The sequence below is a fragment of the Rhineura floridana genome, chromosome 15 (genome assembly GCF_030035675.1).
Source record: "Rhineura floridana isolate rRhiFlo1 chromosome 15, rRhiFlo1.hap2, whole genome shotgun sequence".
Classification (NCBI taxonomy): domain Eukaryota; kingdom Metazoa; phylum Chordata; class Lepidosauria; order Squamata; family Rhineuridae; genus Rhineura; species Rhineura floridana.
Window position 1 is genome coordinate 28,433,427 of NC_084494.1, and position 6,000 is coordinate 28,439,426.

The 6,000-nt window shown below is 40.4% G+C and overlaps 1 protein-coding gene across 6 annotated transcripts in view; it reads right to left on the minus strand.

Moving 5' to 3' along the window:
- The window catches only part of LOC133370748 (sialic acid-binding Ig-like lectin 13), a 92,566-nt gene extending 86,785 nt beyond the window's left edge, over positions 1-5,781 (minus strand). For all 6 annotated transcript variants that reach the window (XR_009759196.1, XM_061597489.1, XM_061597484.1 and 3 more), the window contains exon 1: positions 5,660-5,781. The gene's annotated coding sequence lies outside the window, so the exon portion shown is untranslated. The remainder of the gene's footprint in view (positions 1-5,659) is intronic.
- Positions 5,782-6,000: the final 219 nt, after the last annotated feature.

Here is a 6,000-nt window from a genome sequence, read left to right on the forward strand (position 1 = left end):
ACTCTAATTCAGACCAAAGGATCCTAGTCCAGCTTCCTGTTTCCCACTGTGGCCAACAAGATACCTCTGGGAGAAATCTATAAGCAGGCCATGAGCGCCACAGCCCACTCCTGCTGTTGTTCGCTAGCAACTTGTATTCAGAGGTAAATTGCCTCTGATCCGGGTGCAAGGGTGGGTGGGAGGATAACACATAGTCAACCTGACTGATAGGTAGGGAAGGAAGGATCTATAAGTTTCAGTTTTCTTGGTTTCTCCTTCCAGTCTTAAATTCAGTTCTCCACATGTCTGTAGCAATTTGTGTTGTTTTGTTAAAAAAAGAGCTGCTCTTAAAATACTTGGAAGAAACAAATCACCAGGAATAGATGGCATACCAATAGAGTTGCTACAAGCTACTGAGACTGAATCTGTCCAAATTTTGACAAAAATCTGTCAAGAAATAGGGAAAACTAAACAATGGCCCACAGACTGGTAGCATTCCATATATATCCCCATTCCAAAGAAAGGGGATCCCAGGGAATGCAGTAATTATCGAACTATTGCCTTAATATCCCATGCAAGTAAAGTAATGCTCAAGATTCTACAACAAAGGCTCATACCATATATGGAGTGAGAAATGCCAGACGTCCAAGCTGGATTTAGAAAGGGAAGAGGCACCAGAGATCATATCGCAAACATACATTGGATTATGGAACGGAGCAAGGAATTTCAGGAGAAAATCACCCTGTGCTTTATAGATTACAGCAAAGCCTTTGACTGTGTAGATCATGAAAAACTATGGAATGCTTTAAACGAAATGGGGGTGCTACAGCATCTGATTGTCCTGATGTGCAACCTATACTCTGCACAAGAGGCTACTGTAAGGACAGAATATGGAGAAACCAATTGGTTCCCCATCGGAAAGGGTGTGAGACAGGGGTATATTTTATCACCCTATTTATTTAATCTATACGCAGAATGTATCATACGGAAAGCAGGATTGGACCAAGATGAAGGAGGTGTGAAAATTGGAGGGAGAAATATCAATAATTTAAGATATGGAGACAATACCATACTACTAGCAGAAACCAGTAATGATTTGAAACAAATGCTGATGAAAGTTAAAGAGGAAAGCACAAAAGCAGGACTACAGCTGAACGTCAAAAAGACTAAAGTAATGACAACGGAAGATTTATGTAACTTTACAGTTGACAATGATTATCAAGGATTATCAATACCTAGGCACAGTCATTAACCAAAATGGAGACAATAGTCAAGAAATCAGAAGAAGGCTAGGACTGGGGACGGCAGCTGTGAGAGAACTAGAAAAGGTCCTCAAATGCAAAGATGTATTACTGAACACTAAAGTCAGGATCATTCAGACCATGGTATTTCTAATCTCTGTGTATGGATGTGAAAGTTGGACAGTGAAAAAAGCGGATAAGAGAAAAATCAACTCATTTGAAATGTGGTGTTGGAGGAGAGCTTTGCACATACCATGGACTGCGAAAAAGACAAATAATTGGGTGTTAGAACAAATTAAACCAGAACTATCACTAGAAGCTAAAATGATGAAACTGAGGTTATCATACTTTGGACACATCATGAGAAGACATGATTCACTAGAAAATATAATAATGCTGGGAAAAACAGAAGGGAGTAGAAAAAGAGGAAGGCCAAAGAAGAGGTGGATTGATTCCATAAAGGAAGCCACAGACCTGAACTTACAAGATCTGAACAGGGTGGTTCATGATAGATGCTCTTGGAGGTCGCTGATTCATAGGGTCGCCATAAGTCGTAGTCGACTTGGAGGCACATAACAACAACAATCCATTTTCTCCACATTTATGCATAATTTTATAAACCATTATCACATCCTTCCCTTTGCTTGCTTGCTTGTTTTAAAAAAACTAAAAAGATCCCAATATAGTTACAGAACAGGCTGCTACTACTTACCCTGGGTTCAAGTGAAGACGCATCAAAATTCCTAGGCACAGGGCTGTTTATTTGCACAAAATTTGGTTGCTATCCCCCATGTTCTAGTGCAATGATCCCATCACTTTTCTGATTAGAAATATTGAAACCTAGGTTCGAATCTCCACTCAGCCATGAAGTTCATTACATAACCTTGGACCAGTCATTATCTCTCAGCCTAAACTGTCCTTACTGAATTGTCACAAAGAAAAAATAGGAGATCACCTTGAAGGAAGGCCTTGTCTATTTTTACATTTTAATTAATTATGGATGTTTATTTTAATGTTTTGATGAAATTGTTCTTACTGCGCATTTTAATTATGTGTGATAATATTTTTATAACTACTAGCTGCCAGTGTTGTATAATATCTACACAAACATATCAGGATCAGTGCTCAATCAATCAATTACATCAGGGTTGTAGTTGTCCAGGTTTCTGGGGTGTCTTAGGCCCTTTACATTTTTGGGAGCAGGGTCCCTTTGTCTCCAGCATCCTATGAGCCAATCAGCATGAAAGGAGAATGTGTTAGCCACTGAGAAGAGTCTTCTAGCATGCTTCCTTGTCCTTTCCTGCTGATTGGGGCCAATCAGAGTGAAGGGAGGTGAGTTAGTCACTGAGAAGACTCTTCTCAGTAGTTAACACACTCCCCTTTCATGCCAATTGGCTCCTAGGGACATCTGTTCTGAGAGAAGGCATTAGCAAGAATAGAGAAGCAGAAAGCAGTTTTCAAACCTGGCCAGGTTATTCTATAATATTAGGTTGTATAATCTTAGAAGGGGTATGGCTATGATTACCATGAAGGGACCCTGCACTTCTGAATTTGCCACTACACTACTGGATGACGTGATGATGTTGTATAACTTCTGGACAACTTTTATGCAAACATTATAAGTGTGAGTGCACAATAAACAGCAAGTCTGGAAACTCCTATAGTTTCTCTCTCTCCATTTTTAAATAGAAGTGAATCACTGGTGGCCACTGTAATGTACAGGAAATTAGAGAGGAACCAAAATGTAATAGCTTACCAAGATAAATGCCCCAAAGTGCCTTCCCATCAAGGAAACATGATCTGCCATCGCAAATTCTTGCTGTTACTATTTCCTTCCCTGTAAGCCTCTGGTTCTAGCACAGGGTTGTATCTAACGTTAGTCCTACTCAGAGTAGACTGATCAAAATCAACGGACACAAGTAGCTTGAGTCCTTTTGTTTCAGTAGGTCTCCTTTGAGTAGGACTAATGTTGGATCCAACCTACAGGTACCAAACAGCGCGATCCCGTGCATGTCGATGTAGAACAGTATCTCTAGTCAATTCATAAGGGCTTCCTCCTAGGTAAATGTGTACACATTGCAGACTCATTAAACTTGGAAGGGTTTGACTGAGGGTTGTATTTAAGTTCTGCTCAAAGTAGGCCCATTGAAATTCATGAACCTAAGTGATGACCATTAATTGTAATGGGTCTATTCTGAATAGGACTAGCATTGATCCTACTCTGAATAAGCATGCTTGGGATTGTAATTTGAAAGCAAGACTGAGAGCTCAAGCCACACATTCGTCTTCCTAGAACACAAGGTTCCTCAAAGCATTTCAGCTTGTTTGTTCTCTTTGACCACTTCCTATCCATACATACAGATTGCAAAAGTGACTTGTGATTTTTCCAAAATTAGATCTCTCTAAACAAACACCTCTGTTATTAGTATAAATAAAATATATATTTGCACACATATTTGTAATATACTAATCTTACAGATACTCATTGTGGGGGGGTTTGGGGGGGGAATAAATGAAATAAAAAGCCAAAGGCTAGTCTTTCTATCTAAAATGTTAATATGGGTGTCGGTTTTTATCTTTATATTTTAACTTTCAAACTTTCTAATGTCAGGGATCCATTCCACGTTGACTTGTCTACCAAGGAACAATTGTGTGTTGTGGAGGATTTGAGGAAACGTTCTCAGGGACAAGATGAGGATCAAAACAGACAAGACGGTGGGTGTTCATGATGGAATTGCCCAATTTTATTTTTTGGAAAAAAAAATAGAATCATAGGAACCTGCCTTATGTTGAGTTGGACCGTTGGTCCACCTTGCTCTGTCAGTAATGACTGGCCACAGCTGTCCAGGGTTTCAGTCAGGAATCTCTCCCAGCCCTACCTGGAGGTGCAAGGGATTGAACCTGGGACCTTCTGCATGCTAAACAGATGCTCCACCACTGAGCTGCATGCCTCTCCCTGAATTGCAGAGCTGGAGGAGGCCTTAGACCACCTAGTCCAACCCCCTGCTCAATGAAGGAAATCCATTCCCAACAAAATAGCTATCAATCCAGTCTCTTTTTCTCCCCTATCCCTACCCAAGTTTTCTATGTGATGCTTCTTCAAGTTTGAGTTCTTTCTTGTAATCTATATATAAACAGATGTTGCTGAACTACAACTCCCAGTATCTTCATCAAGAACAGTCTCTTTTCCACAAGCATCCAAAGCACATACTACTCTGGATACAATCCCATTAAGCCAGCAGTGGAGGACCTTGGGCCCTCCATATGTTGCTGGACTACAACTCCCGTCATCCCTAGCAAGCTCAGCCAGTGGCTAGGGATGATGGAAGTTGTAATTCAGCAACATCTGAAGGGCCAAAGGTCCCCCACTGCTGCATTAGGCCAAAGTATTTGGGACAAGTTTATATAATGGGCAGGGCTGGATTAAAAACATGCTGAGGCCCTAAACTATGCCAAGAGGCCCCATAGCATGAACAGGAAAATTTGTGTTACTTCAACAGAAAGCACAATGAAAATAGAAATAATAATGTTTTATATTTACATATATAATAGTAAATAGACAAGCATGCAACTAAAAACTAACAATCTAACTAATGCATATGTTTTCCAAGTAGACTCTTTTTTCCCCAATTATGTACAACTTGAAGTTTAGTATTTTTTTTTGTATTTAGAGCCCTTCATAATTTGACGCCTTACGGCCCTCCAGATGTGGCTGAACTAGAATTCTCATCAGCCCCAGAAAGCATGGTCAATGGCCAGGGATGATGGGAGTTGTAGTTCAACAGCATCTGGAGGACTAAAGGTTCCCCACACCTGCCCTAAGAAATACCTTACATAGGGTTGTATTCAAGTAAGTTCTACTCAGAGTAGACCCAATAAAATTAGGGAACCTGAGTTCCTCATATTTATTAACTTCAGTGAGTCTGCTTTGAGTAGGACTAACACTGAATAGCTTGTGTGTAAGTCTGGCACTGAAAACAGGTAGAGTAATATCTATTTTGGACCAACTTGGCGATGTACAAATATGCAGGGTATTTTTTCCAGCTACACAGAACTCTTCAACGTTCTCCATGGTACAAGGTCCTGTGCGATTCATAAAGTTTCCTATCTGTACACCAAGGGCATACAATAGCAAAAATAGCTTTCTATAAGATTCCTTCCAATGCAAGAACAGGAACATCATAAAACAACAACACCGGCCTCTTTTATGACATTGTAAAGTCACATCACATAACCAGGAAATTCCAAAATAACCAAACAAGCTTCAGCCATGAGATATCCCAGCTGAACAAACTGAAGAACTACAAAAAATCAGAAAAAAAATGACTGCACGGACAATAAAGCCAAGACAATATGAGTGAAACACACCCCAAATTAAGTATTTTAAAAGTCTTGTGGTCTTAGTGGCTGCCCTCTGAAAAGTTTCTAAACGTTCTTACCTTGGGGCTGAATCCTGCTCAACAAGAAGAAAAGGATTCTTTCCTGGCTTGTGATGGCTATAGCATTCAGCCAGACCCTCTCCAGGAGTCTCTATGGGCCAATGCACCTGTCCTGTTCTTTTATCAGAATAGCTTTGCTGGAAAAAAAGAGTTCCCCGGAAAGATATACCTGTGAAAAGCAGAAGTGGTTATGCTTTGCAAACTGTCGTCAGTACATTTTGTAACACTGAAAGACCATGAATATGAAATGTGGGGACTGGTTGGGCAAGCAATGAGTTGGTGGGACAGCTCTCTGAGCAGCAGGAATTTAGGGTCTCTCCCATTTGGTCCTGGGCAGGCTG